At 51.9% G+C, this 16927-nt stretch overlaps 63 non-coding genes across 63 annotated transcripts; all 63 read right to left on the bottom strand.

Moving 5' to 3' along the window:
• Positions 1-79: 79 nt before the first annotated feature.
• LOC116009455 lies at positions 80-198 on the bottom strand. Its single transcript, XR_004096720.1, has one exon. It is a non-coding gene; the product is annotated as a 5S ribosomal RNA (ribosomal RNA).
• Positions 199-335: 137 nt separating this feature from the next.
• LOC116009456 lies at positions 336-454 on the bottom strand. Its single transcript, XR_004096721.1, has one exon. It is a non-coding gene; the product is annotated as a 5S ribosomal RNA (ribosomal RNA).
• A 137-nt stretch (positions 455-591) lies between these two features.
• On the bottom strand, positions 592-710 carry LOC116009457. The gene has a single exon (XR_004096722.1). It is a non-coding gene; the product is annotated as a 5S ribosomal RNA (ribosomal RNA).
• A 137-nt stretch (positions 711-847) lies between these two features.
• LOC116009459 lies at positions 848-966 on the bottom strand. Its single transcript, XR_004096724.1, has one exon. It is a non-coding gene; the product is annotated as a 5S ribosomal RNA (ribosomal RNA).
• Positions 967-1103: 137 nt separating this feature from the next.
• Positions 1104-1222, bottom strand: LOC116009460. The gene has a single exon (XR_004096725.1). It is a non-coding gene; the product is annotated as a 5S ribosomal RNA (ribosomal RNA).
• A 137-nt stretch (positions 1223-1359) lies between these two features.
• Positions 1360-1478, bottom strand: LOC116009461. Its single transcript, XR_004096726.1, has one exon. It is a non-coding gene; the product is annotated as a 5S ribosomal RNA (ribosomal RNA).
• Positions 1479-1615: 137 nt separating this feature from the next.
• On the bottom strand, positions 1616-1734 carry LOC116009463. Its single transcript, XR_004096727.1, has one exon. It is a non-coding gene; the product is annotated as a 5S ribosomal RNA (ribosomal RNA).
• Positions 1735-1871: 137 nt separating this feature from the next.
• On the bottom strand, positions 1872-1990 carry LOC116009464. Its single transcript, XR_004096728.1, has one exon. It is a non-coding gene; the product is annotated as a 5S ribosomal RNA (ribosomal RNA).
• Positions 1991-2127: 137 nt separating this feature from the next.
• Positions 2128-2246, bottom strand: LOC116009465. The gene has a single exon (XR_004096729.1). It is a non-coding gene; the product is annotated as a 5S ribosomal RNA (ribosomal RNA).
• Positions 2247-2383: 137 nt separating this feature from the next.
• Positions 2384-2502, bottom strand: LOC116009466. The gene has a single exon (XR_004096730.1). It is a non-coding gene; the product is annotated as a 5S ribosomal RNA (ribosomal RNA).
• A 137-nt stretch (positions 2503-2639) lies between these two features.
• LOC116009467 lies at positions 2640-2758 on the bottom strand. The gene has a single exon (XR_004096731.1). It is a non-coding gene; the product is annotated as a 5S ribosomal RNA (ribosomal RNA).
• Positions 2759-2895: 137 nt separating this feature from the next.
• Positions 2896-3014, bottom strand: LOC116009468. Its single transcript, XR_004096732.1, has one exon. It is a non-coding gene; the product is annotated as a 5S ribosomal RNA (ribosomal RNA).
• A 137-nt stretch (positions 3015-3151) lies between these two features.
• Positions 3152-3270, bottom strand: LOC116009469. Its single transcript, XR_004096733.1, has one exon. It is a non-coding gene; the product is annotated as a 5S ribosomal RNA (ribosomal RNA).
• Positions 3271-3407: 137 nt separating this feature from the next.
• Positions 3408-3526, bottom strand: LOC116009471. Its single transcript, XR_004096735.1, has one exon. It is a non-coding gene; the product is annotated as a 5S ribosomal RNA (ribosomal RNA).
• Positions 3527-3663: 137 nt separating this feature from the next.
• Positions 3664-3782, bottom strand: LOC116009472. Its single transcript, XR_004096736.1, has one exon. It is a non-coding gene; the product is annotated as a 5S ribosomal RNA (ribosomal RNA).
• Positions 3783-3919: 137 nt separating this feature from the next.
• Positions 3920-4038, bottom strand: LOC116009473. Its single transcript, XR_004096737.1, has one exon. It is a non-coding gene; the product is annotated as a 5S ribosomal RNA (ribosomal RNA).
• Positions 4039-4175: 137 nt separating this feature from the next.
• Positions 4176-4294, bottom strand: LOC116009474. The gene has a single exon (XR_004096738.1). It is a non-coding gene; the product is annotated as a 5S ribosomal RNA (ribosomal RNA).
• A 137-nt stretch (positions 4295-4431) lies between these two features.
• On the bottom strand, positions 4432-4550 carry LOC116009475. The gene has a single exon (XR_004096739.1). It is a non-coding gene; the product is annotated as a 5S ribosomal RNA (ribosomal RNA).
• Positions 4551-4687: 137 nt separating this feature from the next.
• Positions 4688-4806, bottom strand: LOC116009476. The gene has a single exon (XR_004096740.1). It is a non-coding gene; the product is annotated as a 5S ribosomal RNA (ribosomal RNA).
• Positions 4807-4943: 137 nt separating this feature from the next.
• LOC116009477 lies at positions 4944-5062 on the bottom strand. Its single transcript, XR_004096741.1, has one exon. It is a non-coding gene; the product is annotated as a 5S ribosomal RNA (ribosomal RNA).
• A 137-nt stretch (positions 5063-5199) lies between these two features.
• On the bottom strand, positions 5200-5318 carry LOC116009479. The gene has a single exon (XR_004096742.1). It is a non-coding gene; the product is annotated as a 5S ribosomal RNA (ribosomal RNA).
• A 137-nt stretch (positions 5319-5455) lies between these two features.
• Positions 5456-5574, bottom strand: LOC116008260. Its single transcript, XR_004095654.1, has one exon. It is a non-coding gene; the product is annotated as a 5S ribosomal RNA (ribosomal RNA).
• Positions 5575-5711: 137 nt separating this feature from the next.
• Positions 5712-5830, bottom strand: LOC116009480. Its single transcript, XR_004096743.1, has one exon. It is a non-coding gene; the product is annotated as a 5S ribosomal RNA (ribosomal RNA).
• Positions 5831-5967: 137 nt separating this feature from the next.
• On the bottom strand, positions 5968-6086 carry LOC116008818. The gene has a single exon (XR_004096173.1). It is a non-coding gene; the product is annotated as a 5S ribosomal RNA (ribosomal RNA).
• Positions 6087-6223: 137 nt separating this feature from the next.
• Positions 6224-6342, bottom strand: LOC116009481. The gene has a single exon (XR_004096744.1). It is a non-coding gene; the product is annotated as a 5S ribosomal RNA (ribosomal RNA).
• A 137-nt stretch (positions 6343-6479) lies between these two features.
• LOC116009483 lies at positions 6480-6598 on the bottom strand. Its single transcript, XR_004096746.1, has one exon. It is a non-coding gene; the product is annotated as a 5S ribosomal RNA (ribosomal RNA).
• Positions 6599-6735: 137 nt separating this feature from the next.
• LOC116008399 lies at positions 6736-6854 on the bottom strand. Its single transcript, XR_004095785.1, has one exon. It is a non-coding gene; the product is annotated as a 5S ribosomal RNA (ribosomal RNA).
• A 917-nt stretch (positions 6855-7771) lies between these two features.
• LOC116008679 lies at positions 7772-7890 on the bottom strand. Its single transcript, XR_004096046.1, has one exon. It is a non-coding gene; the product is annotated as a 5S ribosomal RNA (ribosomal RNA).
• A 137-nt stretch (positions 7891-8027) lies between these two features.
• Positions 8028-8146, bottom strand: LOC116008164. The gene has a single exon (XR_004095562.1). It is a non-coding gene; the product is annotated as a 5S ribosomal RNA (ribosomal RNA).
• Positions 8147-8283: 137 nt separating this feature from the next.
• LOC116008527 lies at positions 8284-8402 on the bottom strand. Its single transcript, XR_004095904.1, has one exon. It is a non-coding gene; the product is annotated as a 5S ribosomal RNA (ribosomal RNA).
• Positions 8403-8539: 137 nt separating this feature from the next.
• LOC116009484 lies at positions 8540-8658 on the bottom strand. The gene has a single exon (XR_004096747.1). It is a non-coding gene; the product is annotated as a 5S ribosomal RNA (ribosomal RNA).
• A 137-nt stretch (positions 8659-8795) lies between these two features.
• Positions 8796-8914, bottom strand: LOC116009485. The gene has a single exon (XR_004096748.1). It is a non-coding gene; the product is annotated as a 5S ribosomal RNA (ribosomal RNA).
• A 137-nt stretch (positions 8915-9051) lies between these two features.
• Positions 9052-9170, bottom strand: LOC116009486. The gene has a single exon (XR_004096749.1). It is a non-coding gene; the product is annotated as a 5S ribosomal RNA (ribosomal RNA).
• A 137-nt stretch (positions 9171-9307) lies between these two features.
• Positions 9308-9426, bottom strand: LOC116009487. The gene has a single exon (XR_004096750.1). It is a non-coding gene; the product is annotated as a 5S ribosomal RNA (ribosomal RNA).
• Positions 9427-9563: 137 nt separating this feature from the next.
• LOC116009488 lies at positions 9564-9682 on the bottom strand. Its single transcript, XR_004096751.1, has one exon. It is a non-coding gene; the product is annotated as a 5S ribosomal RNA (ribosomal RNA).
• A 137-nt stretch (positions 9683-9819) lies between these two features.
• On the bottom strand, positions 9820-9938 carry LOC116009490. The gene has a single exon (XR_004096752.1). It is a non-coding gene; the product is annotated as a 5S ribosomal RNA (ribosomal RNA).
• A 137-nt stretch (positions 9939-10075) lies between these two features.
• On the bottom strand, positions 10076-10194 carry LOC116008209. Its single transcript, XR_004095606.1, has one exon. It is a non-coding gene; the product is annotated as a 5S ribosomal RNA (ribosomal RNA).
• Positions 10195-10329: 135 nt separating this feature from the next.
• Positions 10330-10448, bottom strand: LOC116008478. The gene has a single exon (XR_004095858.1). It is a non-coding gene; the product is annotated as a 5S ribosomal RNA (ribosomal RNA).
• Positions 10449-10583: 135 nt separating this feature from the next.
• Positions 10584-10702, bottom strand: LOC116008479. Its single transcript, XR_004095859.1, has one exon. It is a non-coding gene; the product is annotated as a 5S ribosomal RNA (ribosomal RNA).
• A 135-nt stretch (positions 10703-10837) lies between these two features.
• LOC116008481 lies at positions 10838-10956 on the bottom strand. The gene has a single exon (XR_004095860.1). It is a non-coding gene; the product is annotated as a 5S ribosomal RNA (ribosomal RNA).
• Positions 10957-11091: 135 nt separating this feature from the next.
• On the bottom strand, positions 11092-11210 carry LOC116008342. The gene has a single exon (XR_004095731.1). It is a non-coding gene; the product is annotated as a 5S ribosomal RNA (ribosomal RNA).
• A 136-nt stretch (positions 11211-11346) lies between these two features.
• On the bottom strand, positions 11347-11465 carry LOC116008423. Its single transcript, XR_004095807.1, has one exon. It is a non-coding gene; the product is annotated as a 5S ribosomal RNA (ribosomal RNA).
• A 137-nt stretch (positions 11466-11602) lies between these two features.
• On the bottom strand, positions 11603-11721 carry LOC116009491. Its single transcript, XR_004096753.1, has one exon. It is a non-coding gene; the product is annotated as a 5S ribosomal RNA (ribosomal RNA).
• A 137-nt stretch (positions 11722-11858) lies between these two features.
• On the bottom strand, positions 11859-11977 carry LOC116008380. The gene has a single exon (XR_004095767.1). It is a non-coding gene; the product is annotated as a 5S ribosomal RNA (ribosomal RNA).
• Positions 11978-12114: 137 nt separating this feature from the next.
• On the bottom strand, positions 12115-12233 carry LOC116009492. The gene has a single exon (XR_004096754.1). It is a non-coding gene; the product is annotated as a 5S ribosomal RNA (ribosomal RNA).
• A 137-nt stretch (positions 12234-12370) lies between these two features.
• On the bottom strand, positions 12371-12489 carry LOC116009493. Its single transcript, XR_004096755.1, has one exon. It is a non-coding gene; the product is annotated as a 5S ribosomal RNA (ribosomal RNA).
• Positions 12490-12626: 137 nt separating this feature from the next.
• LOC116008153 lies at positions 12627-12745 on the bottom strand. The gene has a single exon (XR_004095551.1). It is a non-coding gene; the product is annotated as a 5S ribosomal RNA (ribosomal RNA).
• A 137-nt stretch (positions 12746-12882) lies between these two features.
• On the bottom strand, positions 12883-13001 carry LOC116009496. The gene has a single exon (XR_004096757.1). It is a non-coding gene; the product is annotated as a 5S ribosomal RNA (ribosomal RNA).
• A 137-nt stretch (positions 13002-13138) lies between these two features.
• LOC116008710 lies at positions 13139-13257 on the bottom strand. The gene has a single exon (XR_004096074.1). It is a non-coding gene; the product is annotated as a 5S ribosomal RNA (ribosomal RNA).
• A 137-nt stretch (positions 13258-13394) lies between these two features.
• Positions 13395-13513, bottom strand: LOC116009497. Its single transcript, XR_004096758.1, has one exon. It is a non-coding gene; the product is annotated as a 5S ribosomal RNA (ribosomal RNA).
• Positions 13514-13650: 137 nt separating this feature from the next.
• LOC116008491 lies at positions 13651-13769 on the bottom strand. The gene has a single exon (XR_004095870.1). It is a non-coding gene; the product is annotated as a 5S ribosomal RNA (ribosomal RNA).
• A 136-nt stretch (positions 13770-13905) lies between these two features.
• LOC116008103 lies at positions 13906-14024 on the bottom strand. The gene has a single exon (XR_004095502.1). It is a non-coding gene; the product is annotated as a 5S ribosomal RNA (ribosomal RNA).
• Positions 14025-14161: 137 nt separating this feature from the next.
• Positions 14162-14280, bottom strand: LOC116009498. The gene has a single exon (XR_004096759.1). It is a non-coding gene; the product is annotated as a 5S ribosomal RNA (ribosomal RNA).
• A 137-nt stretch (positions 14281-14417) lies between these two features.
• On the bottom strand, positions 14418-14536 carry LOC116009499. The gene has a single exon (XR_004096760.1). It is a non-coding gene; the product is annotated as a 5S ribosomal RNA (ribosomal RNA).
• A 137-nt stretch (positions 14537-14673) lies between these two features.
• LOC116008154 lies at positions 14674-14792 on the bottom strand. Its single transcript, XR_004095552.1, has one exon. It is a non-coding gene; the product is annotated as a 5S ribosomal RNA (ribosomal RNA).
• A 137-nt stretch (positions 14793-14929) lies between these two features.
• Positions 14930-15048, bottom strand: LOC116008532. Its single transcript, XR_004095908.1, has one exon. It is a non-coding gene; the product is annotated as a 5S ribosomal RNA (ribosomal RNA).
• Positions 15049-15185: 137 nt separating this feature from the next.
• LOC116009500 lies at positions 15186-15304 on the bottom strand. The gene has a single exon (XR_004096761.1). It is a non-coding gene; the product is annotated as a 5S ribosomal RNA (ribosomal RNA).
• Positions 15305-15441: 137 nt separating this feature from the next.
• LOC116008488 lies at positions 15442-15560 on the bottom strand. Its single transcript, XR_004095867.1, has one exon. It is a non-coding gene; the product is annotated as a 5S ribosomal RNA (ribosomal RNA).
• A 137-nt stretch (positions 15561-15697) lies between these two features.
• Positions 15698-15816, bottom strand: LOC116008185. Its single transcript, XR_004095583.1, has one exon. It is a non-coding gene; the product is annotated as a 5S ribosomal RNA (ribosomal RNA).
• A 129-nt stretch (positions 15817-15945) lies between these two features.
• Positions 15946-16066, bottom strand: LOC116008278. The gene has a single exon (XR_004095671.1). It is a non-coding gene; the product is annotated as a 5S ribosomal RNA (ribosomal RNA).
• Positions 16067-16195: 129 nt separating this feature from the next.
• On the bottom strand, positions 16196-16314 carry LOC116008328. The gene has a single exon (XR_004095718.1). It is a non-coding gene; the product is annotated as a 5S ribosomal RNA (ribosomal RNA).
• Positions 16315-16451: 137 nt separating this feature from the next.
• LOC116009502 lies at positions 16452-16570 on the bottom strand. The gene has a single exon (XR_004096763.1). It is a non-coding gene; the product is annotated as a 5S ribosomal RNA (ribosomal RNA).
• A 137-nt stretch (positions 16571-16707) lies between these two features.
• Positions 16708-16826, bottom strand: LOC116008208. The gene has a single exon (XR_004095605.1). It is a non-coding gene; the product is annotated as a 5S ribosomal RNA (ribosomal RNA).
• Between the last annotated feature and the right edge of the window lie 101 nt (positions 16827-16927).

Raw genomic sequence — 16927 nt, forward strand, 5'->3', positions numbered from 1 at the left:
TAGCGGTTTAGCGGTTTAAAAGGATAGTACCCTTAGCGAGCGGTCCAGCGGTTTAAAAGAAAGATTAAAAAGAGGGTGGGGGATGCAACACGAGGACTTCCCAGGGGGTCACCCATCCTAGTACTACTCTCGCCCAAGCACGCTTAACTTCGGAGTTCTGATGGGATCCGGTGCATTAGTGCTGGTATGATCGCATCCGTCACGTACTGCGCGCAAAATGTACTTGACCCTCTCTCTCCGCGCAACTTCTCTCGCTTAGCGGTTTAGCGGTTTAAAAGGATAGTACCCTTAGCGAGCGGTCCAGCGGTTTAAAAGAAAGATTAAAAAGAGGGTGGGGGATGCAACACGAGGACTTCCCAGGGGGTCACCCATCCTAGTACTACTCTCGCCCAAGCACGCTTAACTTCGGAGTTCTGATGGGATCCGGTGCATTAGTGCTGGTATGATCGCATCCGTCACGTACTGCGCGCAAAATGTACTTGACCCTCTCTCTCCGCGCAACTTCTCTCGCTTAGCGGTTTAGCGGTTTAAAAGGATAGTACCCTTAGCGAGCGGTCCAGCGGTTTAAAAGAAAGATTAAAAAGAGGGTGGGGGATGCAACACGAGGACTTCCCAGGGGGTCACCCATCCTAGTACTACTCTCGCCCAAGCACGCTTAACTTCGGAGTTCTGATGGGATCCGGTGCATTAGTGCTGGTATGATCGCATCCGTCACGTACTGCGCGCAAAATGTACTTGACCCTCTCTCTCCGCGCAACTTCTCTCGCTTAGCGGTTTAGCGGTTTAAAAGGATAGTACCCTTAGCGAGCGGTCCAGCGGTTTAAAAGAAAGATTAAAAAGAGGGTGGGGGATGCAACACGAGGACTTCCCAGGGGGTCACCCATCCTAGTACTACTCTCGCCCAAGCACGCTTAACTTCGGAGTTCTGATGGGATCCGGTGCATTAGTGCTGGTATGATCGCATCCGTCACGTACTGCGCGCAAAATGTACTTGACCCTCTCTCTCCGCGCAACTTCTCTCGCTTAGCGGTTTAGCGGTTTAAAAGGATAGTACCCTTAGCGAGCGGTCCAGCGGTTTAAAAGAAAGATTAAAAAGAGGGTGGGGGATGCAACACGAGGACTTCCCAGGGGGTCACCCATCCTAGTACTACTCTCGCCCAAGCACGCTTAACTTCGGAGTTCTGATGGGATCCGGTGCATTAGTGCTGGTATGATCGCATCCGTCACGTACTGCGCGCAAAATGTACTTGACCCTCTCTCTCCGCGCAACTTCTCTCGCTTAGCGGTTTAGCGGTTTAAAAGGATAGTACCCTTAGCGAGCGGTCCAGCGGTTTAAAAGAAAGATTAAAAAGAGGGTGGGGGATGCAACACGAGGACTTCCCAGGGGGTCACCCATCCTAGTACTACTCTCGCCCAAGCACGCTTAACTTCGGAGTTCTGATGGGATCCGGTGCATTAGTGCTGGTATGATCGCATCCGTCACGTACTGCGCGCAAAATGTACTTGACCCTCTCTCTCCGCGCAACTTCTCTCGCTTAGCGGTTTAGCGGTTTAAAAGGATAGTACCCTTAGCGAGCGGTCCAGCGGTTTAAAAGAAAGATTAAAAAGAGGGTGGGGGATGCAACACGAGGACTTCCCAGGGGGTCACCCATCCTAGTACTACTCTCGCCCAAGCACGCTTAACTTCGGAGTTCTGATGGGATCCGGTGCATTAGTGCTGGTATGATCGCATCCGTCACGTACTGCGCGCAAAATGTACTTGACCCTCTCTCTCCGCGCAACTTCTCTCGCTTAGCGGTTTAGCGGTTTAAAAGGATAGTACCCTTAGCGAGCGGTCCAGCGGTTTAAAAGAAAGATTAAAAAGAGGGTGGGGGATGCAACACGAGGACTTCCCAGGGGGTCACCCATCCTAGTACTACTCTCGCCCAAGCACGCTTAACTTCGGAGTTCTGATGGGATCCGGTGCATTAGTGCTGGTATGATCGCATCCGTCACGTACTGCGCGCAAAATGTACTTGACCCTCTCTCTCCGCGCAACTTCTCTCGCTTAGCGGTTTAGCGGTTTAAAAGGATAGTACCCTTAGCGAGCGGTCCAGCGGTTTAAAAGAAAGATTAAAAAGAGGGTGGGGGATGCAACACGAGGACTTCCCAGGGGGTCACCCATCCTAGTACTACTCTCGCCCAAGCACGCTTAACTTCGGAGTTCTGATGGGATCCGGTGCATTAGTGCTGGTATGATCGCATCCGTCACGTACTGCGCGCAAAATGTACTTGACCCTCTCTCTCCGCGCAACTTCTCTCGCTTAGCGGTTTAGCGGTTTAAAAGGATAGTACCCTTAGCGAGCGGTCCAGCGGTTTAAAAGAAAGATTAAAAAGAGGGTGGGGGATGCAACACGAGGACTTCCCAGGGGGTCACCCATCCTAGTACTACTCTCGCCCAAGCACGCTTAACTTCGGAGTTCTGATGGGATCCGGTGCATTAGTGCTGGTATGATCGCATCCGTCACGTACTGCGCGCAAAATGTACTTGACCCTCTCTCTCCGCGCAACTTCTCTCGCTTAGCGGTTTAGCGGTTTAAAAGGATAGTACCCTTAGCGAGCGGTCCAGCGGTTTAAAAGAAAGATTAAAAAGAGGGTGGGGGATGCAACACGAGGACTTCCCAGGGGGTCACCCATCCTAGTACTACTCTCGCCCAAGCACGCTTAACTTCGGAGTTCTGATGGGATCCGGTGCATTAGTGCTGGTATGATCGCATCCGTCACGTACTGCGCGCAAAATGTACTTGACCCTCTCTCTCCGCGCAACTTCTCTCGCTTAGCGGTTTAGCGGTTTAAAAGGATAGTACCCTTAGCGAGCGGTCCAGCGGTTTAAAAGAAAGATTAAAAAGAGGGTGGGGGATGCAACACGAGGACTTCCCAGGGGGTCACCCATCCTAGTACTACTCTCGCCCAAGCACGCTTAACTTCGGAGTTCTGATGGGATCCGGTGCATTAGTGCTGGTATGATCGCATCCGTCACGTACTGCGCGCAAAATGTACTTGACCCTCTCTCTCCGCGCAACTTCTCTCGCTTAGCGGTTTAGCGGTTTAAAAGGATAGTACCCTTAGCGAGCGGTCCAGCGGTTTAAAAGAAAGATTAAAAAGAGGGTGGGGGATGCAACACGAGGACTTCCCAGGGGGTCACCCATCCTAGTACTACTCTCGCCCAAGCACGCTTAACTTCGGAGTTCTGATGGGATCCGGTGCATTAGTGCTGGTATGATCGCATCCGTCACGTACTGCGCGCAAAATGTACTTGACCCTCTCTCTCCGCGCAACTTCTCTCGCTTAGCGGTTTAGCGGTTTAAAAGGATAGTACCCTTAGCGAGCGGTCCAGCGGTTTAAAAGAAAGATTAAAAAGAGGGTGGGGGATGCAACACGAGGACTTCCCAGGGGGTCACCCATCCTAGTACTACTCTCGCCCAAGCACGCTTAACTTCGGAGTTCTGATGGGATCCGGTGCATTAGTGCTGGTATGATCGCATCCGTCACGTACTGCGCGCAAAATGTACTTGACCCTCTCTCTCCGCGCAACTTCTCTCGCTTAGCGGTTTAGCGGTTTAAAAGGATAGTACCCTTAGCGAGCGGTCCAGCGGTTTAAAAGAAAGATTAAAAAGAGGGTGGGGGATGCAACACGAGGACTTCCCAGGGGGTCACCCATCCTAGTACTACTCTCGCCCAAGCACGCTTAACTTCGGAGTTCTGATGGGATCCGGTGCATTAGTGCTGGTATGATCGCATCCGTCACGTACTGCGCGCAAAATGTACTTGACCCTCTCTCTCCGCGCAACTTCTCTCGCTTAGCGGTTTAGCGGTTTAAAAGGATAGTACCCTTAGCGAGCGGTCCAGCGGTTTAAAAGAAAGATTAAAAAGAGGGTGGGGGATGCAACACGAGGACTTCCCAGGGGGTCACCCATCCTAGTACTACTCTCGCCCAAGCACGCTTAACTTCGGAGTTCTGATGGGATCCGGTGCATTAGTGCTGGTATGATCGCATCCGTCACGTACTGCGCGCAAAATGTACTTGACCCTCTCTCTCCGCGCAACTTCTCTCGCTTAGCGGTTTAGCGGTTTAAAAGGATAGTACCCTTAGCGAGCGGTCCAGCGGTTTAAAAGAAAGATTAAAAAGAGGGTGGGGGATGCAACACGAGGACTTCCCAGGGGGTCACCCATCCTAGTACTACTCTCGCCCAAGCACGCTTAACTTCGGAGTTCTGATGGGATCCGGTGCATTAGTGCTGGTATGATCGCATCCGTCACGTACTGCGCGCAAAATGTACTTGACCCTCTCTCTCCGCGCAACTTCTCTCGCTTAGCGGTTTAGCGGTTTAAAAGGATAGTACCCTTAGCGAGCGGTCCAGCGGTTTAAAAGAAAGATTAAAAAGAGGGTGGGGGATGCAACACGAGGACTTCCCAGGGGGTCACCCATCCTAGTACTACTCTCGCCCAAGCACGCTTAACTTCGGAGTTCTGATGGGATCCGGTGCATTAGTGCTGGTATGATCGCATCCGTCACGTACTGCGCGCAAAATGTACTTGACCCTCTCTCTCCGCGCAACTTCTCTCGCTTAGCGGTTTAGCGGTTTAAAAGGATAGTACCCTTAGCGAGCGGTCCAGCGGTTTAAAAGAAAGATTAAAAAGAGGGTGGGGGATGCAACACGAGGACTTCCCAGGGGGTCACCCATCCTAGTACTACTCTCGCCCAAGCACGCTTAACTTCGGAGTTCTGATGGGATCCGGTGCATTAGTGCTGGTATGATCGCATCCGTCACGTACTGCGCGCAAAATGTACTTGACCCTCTCTCTCCGCGCAACTTCTCTCGCTTAGCGGTTTAGCGGTTTAAAAGGATAGTACCCTTAGCGAGCGGTCCAGCGGTTTAAAAGAAAGATTAAAAAGAGGGTGGGGGATGCAACACGAGGACTTCCCAGGGGGTCACCCATCCTAGTACTACTCTCGCCCAAGCACGCTTAACTTCGGAGTTCTGATGGGATCCGGTGCATTAGTGCTGGTATGATCGCATCCGTCACGTACTGCGCGCAAAATGTACTTGACCCTCTCTCTCCGCGCAACTTCTCTCGCTTAGCGGTTTAGCGGTTTAAAAGGATAGTACCCTTAGCGAGCGGTCCAGCGGTTTAAAAGAAAGATTAAAAAGAGGGTGGGGGATGCAACACGAGGACTTCCCAGGGGGTCACCCATCCTAGTACTACTCTCGCCCAAGCACGCTTAACTTCGGAGTTCTGATGGGATCCGGTGCATTAGTGCTGGTATGATCGCATCCGTCACGTACTGCGCGCAAAATGTACTTGACCCTCTCTCTCCGCGCAACTTCTCTCGCTTAGCGGTTTAGGTGTTTAAAAGGATAGTACCCTTAGCGAGCGGTCCAGCGGTTTAAAAGAAAGATTAAAAAGAGGGTGGGGGATGCAACACGAGGACTTCCCAGGGGGTCACCCATCCTAGTACTACTCTCGCCCAAGCACGCTTGACTTCGGAGTTCTGATGGGATCCGGGGCATTAGTGCTGGTATGATCGCATCCGTCACGTACTGCGCGCAAAATGTACTTGACCCTCTCTCTCCGCGCAACTTCTCTCGCTTAGCGGTTTAGCGGTTTAAAAGGATAGTACCCTTAGCGAGCGGTCCAGCGGTTTAAAAGAAAGATTAAAAAGAGGGTGGGGGATGCAACACGAGGACTTCCCAGGGGGTCACCCATCCTAGTACTACTCTCGCCCAAGCACGCTTAACTTCGGAGTTCTGATGGGATCCGGTGCATTAGTGCTGGTATGATCGCATCCGTCACGTACTGCGCGCAAAATGTACTTGACCCTCTCTCTCCGCGCAACTTATCTCGCTTAGCGGTTTAGCGGTTTAAAAGGATAGTACCCTTAGCGAGCGGTCCAGCGGTTTAAAAGAAAGATTAAAAAGAGGGTGGGGGATGCAACACGAGGACTTCCCAGGGGGTCACCCATCCTAGTACTACTCTCGCCCAAGCACGTTCAACTTCGGAGTCCTGATGGGATTCGATGCATTAGTGCTGGTATGATCGCATCCGTCACGTACTGCGCGCAAAATGTACTTGACCCTCTCTATCCGCGCAACTTCTCTCACTTAGCGGTTTAGCGGTTTAAAAGGATAGTACCCTTAGCGAGCGGTCCAGCGGATTAAAAGAAAGATTAAAAAGAGGGTGGGGGATGCAACACGAGGACTTCCCAGGGGGTCACCCATCCTAGTACTACTCTCGCCCAAGCACGCTTAACTTCGGAGTTCTGATGGGATCCGGTGCATTAGTGCTGGTATGATCGCATCCGTCACGTACTGCGCGCAAAATGTACTTGACCCTCTCTCTCCGCGCAACTTCTCTCGCTTAGCGGTTTAGTGGTTTAAAAGGATAGTATCCTTAGCGAGCGGTCCAGCGGTTTAAAAGAAAGATTAAAAAGAGGGTGGGGGATGCAACACGAGGACTTCCCAGGGGGTCACCCATCCTAGTACTACTCTCGCCCAAGCACGCTTAACTTCGGAGTTCTGATGGGATCCGGTGCATTAGTGCTGGTATGATCGCATCCGTCACGTACTGCGCGCAAAATGTACTTGACCCTCTCTCTCCGCGCAACTTCTCTCGCTTAGCGGTTTAGCGGTTTAAAAGGATAGTACCCTTAGCGAGCGGTCCAGCGGTTTAAAAGAAAGATTAAAAAGAGGGTGGGGGATGCAACACGAGGACTTCCCAGGGGGTCACCCATCCTAGTACTACTCTCGCCAAAGCACGCTTCACTTCGGAGTTCTGATGGGATCCGGTGCATTAGTGCTGGTATGATCGCATCCGTTACGTACTACGCGCAAAATGTACTTGACCCTCTCTCTCCGCGCAACTTCTCTCGCCCCAGGGGGTCACCCATCCTAGTACTACTCTCGCCAAAGCACGCTTCACTTCGGAGTTCTGATGGGATCCGGGGCATTAGGGCTGGTATGATCGCATCCGTCACGTACTGCGCGCAAAATGTACTTGACCCTCTCTCTCCGCGCAACTTCTCTCGCCCCAGGGGGTCACCCATCCTAGTACTACTCTCGCCAAAGCACGCTTCACTTCGGAGTTCTGATGGGATCCGGGGCATTAGGGCTGGTATGATCGCATCCGTCACGTACTGCGCGCAAAATGTACTTGACCCTCTCTCTCCGCGCAACTTCTCTCGCCCCAGGGGGTCACCCATCCTAGTACTACTCTCGCCAAAGCACGCTTCACTTCGGAGTTCTGATGGGATCCGGGGCATTAGGGCTGGTATGATCGCATCCGTCACGTACTGCGCGCAAAATGTACTTGACCCTCTCTCTCCGCGCAACTTCTCTCGCCCCAGGGGGTCACCCATCCTAGTACTACTCTCGCCAAAGCACGCTTCACTTCGGAGTTCTGATGGGATCCGGGGCATTAGGGCTGGTATGATCGCATCCGTCACGTACTGCGCGCAAAATGTACTTGACCCTCTCTCTCCGCGCAACTTCTCTCGCCCCAGGGGGTCACCCATCCTAGTACTACTCTCGCCAAAGCACGCTTCACTTCGGAGTTCTGATGGGATCCGGGGCATTAGGGCTGGTATGATCGCATCCGTCACGTACTGCGCGCAAAATGTACTTGACCCTCTCTCTCCGCGCAACTTCTCTCGCTTAGCGGTTTAGCGGTTTAAAAGGATAGTACCCTTAGCGAGCGGTCCAGCGGATTAAAAGAAAGATTAAAAAGAGGGTGGGGGATGCAACACGAGGACTCCCCAGGGGGTCACCAATCCTAGTACTACTCTCGCCCAAGCACGCTTGACTTCGGAGTTCTGATGGGATCCGGTGCATTAGTGCTGGTATGATCGCATCCGTCACGTACTGCGCGCAAAATGTACTTGACCCTCTCTCTCCGCGCAACTTCTCTCGCTTAGCGGTTTAGAGGTTTAAAAGGATAGTATCCTTAGCGAGCGGTCCAGCGGTTTAAAAGAAAGATTAAAAAGAGGGTGGGGGATGCAACACGAGGACTTCCTAGGGGGTCACCCATCCTAGTACTACTCTCGCCCAAGCACGCTTAACTTCGGAGTTCTGATGGGATCCGGTGCATTAGTGCTGGTATGATCGCATCCGTCACGTACTGCGCGCAAAATGTACTTGACCCTCTCTCTCCGCGCAACTTCTCTCGCTTAGCGGTTTAGCGGTTTAAAAGGATAGTACCCTTAGCGAGCGGTCCAGCGGTTTAAAAGAAAGATTAAAAAGAGGGTGGGGGATGCAACACGAGGACTTCCCAGGGGGTCACCCATCCTAGTACTACTCTCGCCAAAGCACGCTTCACTTCGGAGTTCTGATGGAATCCGGTGCATTAGTGCTGGTATGATCGCATCCGTTACGTACTACGCGCAAAATGTACTTGACCCTCTCTCTCCGCGCAACTTCTCTCGCTTAGCGGTTTAGCGGTTTAAAAGGATAGTACCCTTAGCGAGCGGTCCAGCGGTTTAAAAGAAAGATTAAAAAGAGGGTGGGGGATGCAACACGAGGACTTCCCAGGGGGTCACCCATCCTAGTACTACTCTCGCCCAAGCACGCTTAACTTCGGAGTTCTGATGGGATCCGGTGCATTAGTGCTGGTATGATCGCATCCGTCACGTACTGCGCGCAAAATGTACTTGACCCTCTCTCTCCGCGCAACTTCTCTCGCTTAGCGGTTTAGCGGTTTAAAAGGATAGTACCCTTAGCGAGCGGTCCAGCGGTTTAAAAGAAAGATTAAAAAGAGGGTGGGGGATGCAACACGAGGACTTCCCAGGGGGTCACCCATCCTAGTACTACTCTCGCCCAAGCACGCTTAACTTCGGAGTTCTGATGGGATCCGGTGCATTAGTGCTGGTATGATCGCATCCGTCACGTACTGCGCGCAAAATGTACTTGACCCTCTCTCTCCGCGCAACTTCTCTCGCTTAGCGGTTTAGCGGTTTAAAAGGATAGTACCCTTAGCGAGCGGTCCAGCGGTTTAAAAGAAAGATTAAAAAGAGGGTGGGGGATGCAACACGAGGACTTCCCAGGGGGTCACCCATCCTAGTACTACTCTCGCCCAAGCACGCTTAACTTCGGAGTTCTGATGGGATCCGGTGCATTAGTGCTGGTATGATCGCATCCGTCACGTACTGCGCGCAAAATGTACTTGACCCTCTCTCTCCGCGCAACTTCTCTCGCTTAGCGGTTTAGCGGTTTAAAAGGATAGTACCCTTAGCGAGCGGTCCAGCGGTTTAAAAGAAAGATTAAAAAGAGGGTGGGGGATGCAACACGAGGACTTCCCAGGGGGTCACCCATCCTAGTACTACTCTCGCCCAAGCACGCTTAACTTCGGAGTTCTGATGGGATCCGGTGCATTAGTGCTGGTATGATCGCATCCGTCACGTACTGCGCGCAAAATGTACTTGACCCTCTCTCTCCGCGCAACTTCTCTCGCTTAGCGGTTTAGCGGTTTAAAAGGATAGTACCCTTAGCGAGCGGTCCAGCGGTTTAAAAGAAAGATTAAAAAGAGGGTGGGGGATGCAACACGAGGACTTCCCAGGGGGTCACCCATCCTAGTACTACTCTCGCCCAAGCACGCTTAACTTCGGAGTTCTGATGGGATCCGGTGCATTAGTGCTGGTATGATCGCATCCGTCACGTACTGCGCGCAAAATGTACTTGACCCTCTCTCTCCGCGCAACTTCTCTCGCTTAGCGGTCTAGCGGTTTAAAAGGATAGTACCCTTAGCGAGCGGTCCAGCGGTTTAAAAGAAAGATTACAAAGAGGGTGAGGGATGCAACACGAGGACTTCCCAGGGGGTCACCCATCCTAGTACTACTCTCGCCCAAGCACGCTTAACTTCGGAGTTCTGATGGGATCCGGTGCATTAGTGCTGGTATGATCGCATCCGTCACGTACTGCGCGCAAAATGTACTTGACCCTCTCTCTCCGCGCAACTTCTCTCGCTTAGCGGTTTAGCGGTTTAAAAGGATAGTACCCTTAGCGAGCGGTCCAGGCGGTTTAAAAGAAAGATTAAAAAGAGGGTGGGGATGCAACACGAGGACTTCCCAAGGGGTCACCCATCCTAGTACTACTCTCGCCCAAACACGCTTAACTTCGGAGTTCTGATGGGATCCGGTGCATTAGTGCTGGTATGATTGCATCCGTCATATACTGCGCGCAAAATGTACTTGACCCTCTCTCTCCGCGCAACTTCTCTCGCTTAGCGGTTTAGCGGTTTAAAAGGATAGTATCCTTAGCGAGCGGTCCAGCGTTTAAAAGAAAGATTAAAAAGAGGGTGCGGATGCAACACGAGGACTTCCCAGCGGGTCACCCATCCTAGTACTACTCTCGCCCAAGCACGCTTAGCTTCGGAGTTCTGATGGGATCCGATGCATTAGTGCTGGTATGATTGCATCCGTCATATACTGCGCGCAAAATGTTCTTGACCCCCTCTCTCCGCGCAACTTCTCTCGCTTAGCGGTCTAGCGGTTTAAAAGGATAGTATCCTTAGCGAGCGGTCCAGCGGTTTAAAGAAAGATTAAAAAGAGGGTGCGGATGCAACACGAGGACTTCCCAGCGGGTCACCCATCCTAGTACTACTCTCGCCCAAGCACGCTTAGCTTCGGAGTTCTGATGGGATCCGATGCATTAGTGCTGGTATGATTGCATCCGTCATATACTGCGCGCAAAATGTTCTTGACCCCCTCTCTCCGCGCAACTTCTCTCGCTTAGCGGTCTAGCGGTTTAAAAGGATAGTATCCTTAGCGAGCGGTCCAGCGGTTTAAAGAAAGATTAAAAAGAGGGTGCGGATGCAACACGAGGACTTCCCAGCGGGTCACCCATCCTAGTACTACTCTCGCCCAAGCACGCTTAGCTTCGGAGTTCTGATGGGATCCGATGCATTAGTGCTGGTATGATTGCATCCGTCATATACTGCGCGCAAAATGTTCTTGACCCCCTCTCTCCGCGCAACTTCTCTCGCTTAGCGGTCTAGCGGTTTAAAAGGATAGTATCCTTAGCGAGCGGTCCAGCGGTTTAAAGAAAGATTAAAAAGAGGGTGCGGATGCAACACGAGGACTTCCCAGGGGGTCACCCATCCTAGTACTACTCTCGCCCAAGCACGCTTAGCTTCGGAGTTCTGATGGGATCCGATGCATTAGTGCTGGTATGATTGCATCCGTCATATACTGCGCGCAAAATGTACTTGACCCTCTCTCTCCGCGCAACTTCTCTCGCTTAGCGGTTTAGCGGTTTAAAAGGATAGTACCCTTAGCGAGCGGTCCAGCGGTTTAAAAGAAAGATTAAAAAGAGGGTGCGGATTCAACACGAGGACTTCCCAGGGGGTCACCCATCCTAGTACTACTCTCGCCCAAGCACGCTTAACTTCGGAGTTCTGATGGGATCCGGTGCATTAGTGCTGGTATGATCGCATCCGTCACGTACTGCGCGCAAAATGTACTTGACCCTCTCTCTCCGCGCAACTTCTCTCGCTTAGCGGTTTAGCGGTTTAAAAGGATAGTACCCTTAGCGAGCGGTCCAGCGGTTTAAAAGAAAGATTAAAAAGAGGGTGGGGGATGCAACACGAGGACTTCCCAGGGGGTCACCCATCCTAGTACTACTCTCGCCCAAGCACGCTTAACTTCGGAGTTCTGATGGGATCCGGTGCATTAGTGCTGGTATGATCGCATCCGTCACGTACTGCGCGCAAAATGTACTTGACCCTCTCTCTCCGCGCAACTTCTCTCGCTTAGCGGTTTAGCGGTTTAAAAGGATAGTACCCTTAGCGAGCGGTCCAGCGGTTTAAAAGAAAGATTAAAAAGAGGGTGGGGGATGCAACACGAAGACTTCCCAGGGGGTCACCCATCCTAGTACTACTCTCGCCTAAGCACGCTTAACTTCGGAGTTCTGATGGGATCCGGTGCATTAGTGCTGGTATGATCGCATCCGTCACGTACTGCGCGCAAAATGTACTTGACCCTCTCTCTCCGCGCAACTTGTCTCGCTTAGCGGTTTAGCGGTTTAAAAGGATAGTACCCTTAGCGAGCGGTCCAGCGGTTTAAAAGAAAGATTAAAAAGAGGGTGGGGGATGCAACACGAGGACTTCCCAGGGGGTCACCCATCCTAGTACTACTCTCGCCCAAGCACGCTTAACTTCGGAGTTCTGATGGGATCCGGTGCATTAGTGCTGGTATGATCGCATCCGTCACGTACTGCGCGCAAAATGTACTTGACCCTCTCTCTCCGCGCAACTTCTCTCGCTTAGCGGTTTAGCGGTTTAAAAGGATAGTACCCTTAGCGAGCGGTCCAGCGGTTTAAAAGAAAGATTAAAAAGAGGGTGGGGGATGCAACACGAGGACTTCCCAGGGGGTCACCCATCCTAGTACTACTCTCGCCCAAGCACGCTTAACTTCGGAGTTCTGATGGGATCCGGTGCATTAGTGCTGGTATGATCGCATCCGTCACGTACTGCGCGCAAAATGTACTTGACCCTCTCTCTCCGCGCAACTTCTCTCGCTTAGCGGTTTAGCGGTTTAAAAGGATAGTACCCTTAGCGAGCGGTCCAGCGGTTTAAAAGAAAGATTAAAAAGAGGGTGGGGGATGCAACACGAGGACTTCCCAGGGGGTCACCCATCCTAGTACTACTCTCGCCCAAGCACGCTTGACTTCGGAGTTCTGATGGGATCCGGTGCATTAGTGCTGGTATGATCGCATCCGTCACGTACTGCGCGCAAAATGTACTTGACCCTCTCTCTCCGCGCAACTTCTCTCGCTTAGCGGTTTAGCGGTTTAAAAGGATAGTACCCTTAGCGAGCGGTCCAGCGGTTTAAAAGAAAGATTAAAAAGAGGGTGGGGGATGCAACACGAGGACTTCCCAGGGGGTCACCCATCCTAGTACTACTCTCGCCCAAGCACGCTTAACTTCGGAGTTCTGATGGGATCCGGTGCATTAGTGCTGGTATGATCGCATCCGTCACGTACTGCGCGCAAAATGTACTTGACCCTCTCTCTCCGCGCAACTTCTCTCGCTTAGCGGTTTAGCGGTTTAAAAGGATAGTACCCTTAGCGAGCGGTCCAGCGGTTTAAAAGAAAGATTACAAAGAGGGTGGGGGATGCAACACGAGGACTTCCCAGGGGGTCACCCATCCTAGTACTACTCTCGCCCAAGCACGTTCAACTTCGGAGTCCTGATGGGATTCGGTGCATTAGTGCTGGTATGATCGCATCCGTCACGTACTGCGCGCAAAATGTACTTGACTCTCTCTCTCCGCGCAACTTCTCTCACTTAGCGGTTTAGCGGTTTAAAAGGATAGTACCCTTAGCGAGCGGTCCAGCGGTTTAAAAGAAAGATTAAAAAGAGGGTGGGGGATGCAACACGAGGACTTCCCAGGGGGTCACCCATCCTAGTACTACTCTCGCCCAAGCACGCTTAACTTCGGAGTTCTGATGGGATCCGGTGCATTAGTGCTGGTATGATCGCATCCGTCACGTACTGCGCGCAAAATGTACTTGACCCTCTCTCTCCGCGCAACTTCTCTCGCTTAGCGGTTTAGCGGTTTAAAAGGATAGTACCCTTAGCGAGCGGTCCAGGCGGTTTAAAAGAAAGATTAAAAAGAGGGTGGGGATGCAACACGAGGACTTCCCAAGGGGTCACCCATCCTAGTACTACTCTCGCCCAAACACGCTTGACTTCGGAGTTCTGATGGGATCCGGTGCATTAGTGCTGGTATGCTTGCATCCGTCATATACTGCGCGCAAAATGTACTTGACCCTCTCTCTCCGCGCAACTTCTCTCGCTTAGCGGTTTAGCGGTTTAAAAGGATAGTACCCTTAGCGAGCGGTCCAGCGGTTTAAAAGAAAGATTAAAAAGAGGGGGGGGATGCAACACGAGGACTTCCCAAGGGGTCACCCATCCTAGTACTACTCTCGCCCAAGCACGCTTAACTTCGGAGTTCTGATGGGATCCGGTGCATTAGTGCTGGTATGATCGCATCCGTGTCGTACTGCGCGTAAAATGTACTTGACCCTCTCTCTCCGCGCAACTTCTCTCGCTTAGCGGTTTAGCGGTTTAAAAGGATAGTACCCTTAGCGAGCGGTCCAGCGGTTTAAAAGAAAGATTAAAAAGAGGGTGGGGGATGCAACACGAGGACTTCCCAGGGGGTCACCCATCCTAGTACTACTCTCGCCCAAGCACGCTTAACTTCGGAGTTCTGATGGGATCCGGTGCATTAGTGCTGGTATGATCGCATCCGTGTCGTACTGCGCGTAAAATGTACTTGACCCTCTCTCTCCGCGCAACTTCTCTCGCTTTGCGGTTTAGCGGTTTAAAAGGATAGTATCCTTAGCGAGCGGTCCAGCGGTTTAAAAGAAAGATTAAAAAGAGGGTGGGGGATGCAACACGAGGACTTCCCAGGGGGTCACCCATCCTAGTACTACTCTCGCCCAAGCACGCTTAACTTCGGAGTTCTGATGGGATCCGGTGCATTAGTGCTGGTATGATCGCATCCGTCACGTACTGCGCGCAAAATGTACTTGACCCTCTCTCTCCGCGCAACTTCTCTCGCTTAGCGGTTTAGCGGTTTAAAAGGATAGTACCCTTAGCGAGCGGTCCAGCGGTTTAAAAGAAAGATTAAAAAGAGGGTGGGGGATGCAACACGAGGACTTCCCAGGGGGTCACCCATCCTAGTACTACTCTCGCCCAAGCACGCTTGACTTCGGAGTTCTGATGGGATCCGGTGCATTAGTGCTGGTATGATCGCATCCGTCACGTACTGCGCGCAAAATGTACTTGACCCTCTCTCTCCGCGCAACTTCTCTCGCTTAGCGGTTTAGCGGTTTAAAAGGATAGTACCCTTAGCGAGCGGTCCAGCGGTTTAAAAGAAAGAATAAAAAGAGGGTGGGGGATGCAACACGAGGACTTCCCAGGGGGTCACCCATCCTAGTACTACTCTCGCCCAAGCACGCTTCACTTCGGAGTTCTGATGGGATTCGGTGCATTAGTGCTGGTATGATTGCATCTATCACGTACTGCGCGCAAAATGTACTTGACCCTCTCTCTCCGCGCAACTTCTCTCACTTAGCGGTTTAGCGGTTTAAAAGGATAGTACCCTTAGCGAGCGGTCCAGCGGTTTAAAAGAAAGATTAAAAAGAGGGTGGGGGATGCAACACGAGGACTTCCCAGGGGGTCACCCATCCTAGTACTACTCTCGCCCAAGCACGCTTAACTTCGGAGTTCTGATGGGATCCGGTGCATTAGTGCTGGTATGATCGCATCCGTCACGTACTGCGCGCAAAATGTACTTGACCCTCTCTCTCCGCGCAACTTCTCTCGCTTAGCGGTTTAGCGGTTTAAAAGGATAGTACCCTTAGCGAGCGGTCCAGCGGTTTAAAAGAAAGATTAAAAAGAGGGTGGGGGATGCAACACGAGGACTTCCCAGGGGGTCACCCATCCTAGTACTACTCTCGCCCAAGCACGCTTCACTTCGGAGTTCTGATGGGATTCAGTGCATTAGTGCTGGTATGATCGCATCCGTCACGTACTGCGCGCAAAATGTACTTGACCCTCTCTCTCCGCGCAACTTCTCTCGCTTAGCGGTTTAGCGGTTTAAAAGGATAGTACCCTTAGCGAGCGGTCCAGCGGTTTAAAAGAAAGATTAAAAAGAGGGTGGGGGATGCAACACGAGGACTTCCCATGGGGTCACCCATCCTAGTACTACTCTCGCCCAAGCACGCTTGACTTCGGAGTTCTGATGGGATCCGGTGCATTAGTGCTGGTATGATCGCATCCGTCACGTACTGCGCGCAAAATGTACTTGACCCTCTCTCTCCGCGCAACTTCTCTCGCTTAGCGGTTTAAAAGGATAGTACCCTTAGCGAGCGGTCCAGCGGTTTAAAAGAAAGATTAAAAAGAGGGTGGGGGATGCAACACGAGGACTTCCCAGGGGGTCACCCATCCTAGTACTCTACTCTCGCCCAAGCACGCTTAACTTCGGAGTTCTGATGGGATCCGGTGCATTAGTGCTGGTATGATCGCATCCGTCACGTACTGCGCGCAAAAGGTACTTGACCCTCTCTCTCCGCGGAACTTCTCTCGCTTAGCGGTTTAAAAGGATAGTATCCTTAGCGAGCGGTCGAGCGGTTTAAAAGAAAGAGTAAAAAGAGGGTGGGGGATGCAACACGAGGACTTCCCAGGGGGTCACCCATCCTAGTACTACTCTCGCCCAAGCACGCTTGACTTCGGAGTTCTGATAGGATCCGGTGCATTAGTGCTGGTATGATCGCATCCGTCACGTACTGCGCGCAAAATGTACTTGACCCTCTCTCTCCGCGCAACTTCTCTCGCTTAGCGGTTTAGCGGTTTAAAAGGATAGTACCCTTAGCGAGCGGTCCAGCGGTTTAAAAGAAAGATTAAAAAGAGGGTGGGGGATGCAACACGAGGACTTCCCAGGGGGTCACCCATCCTAGTACTACTCTCGCCCAAGCACGCTTAACTTCGGAGTTCTGATGGGATCCGGTGCATTAGTGCTGGTATGATCGCATCCGTCACGTACTGCGCGCAAAATGTACTTGACCCTCTCTCTCCGCGCAACTTCTCTCGCTTAGCGGTTTAGCGGTTTAAAAGGATAGTACCCTTAGCGAGCGGTCCAGCGGTTTAAAAGAAAGATTAAAAAGAGGGTGGGGGATGCAACACGAGGACTTCCCAGGGGGTCACCCACCCTAGTACTACTCTCGCCCAAGCACGCTTAACTTCGGAGTTCTGATGGGATCCGATGCATTAGTGCTGGTATGATCGCATCCGACACGTACTGCGCGCAAAATGTACTTGACCCTCGCTCTCCGCGCAACTTCTCTCGCTTAGCGGTTTAGCGGTTTAAAAGGATAGTATCCTTAGCGAGCGG

The sequence above is a fragment of the Ipomoea triloba genome, chromosome 16, assembly GCF_003576645.1.
Source record: "Ipomoea triloba cultivar NCNSP0323 chromosome 16, ASM357664v1".
In the NCBI taxonomy this organism is placed as follows: Eukaryota; Viridiplantae; Streptophyta; class Magnoliopsida; order Solanales; family Convolvulaceae; genus Ipomoea; species Ipomoea triloba.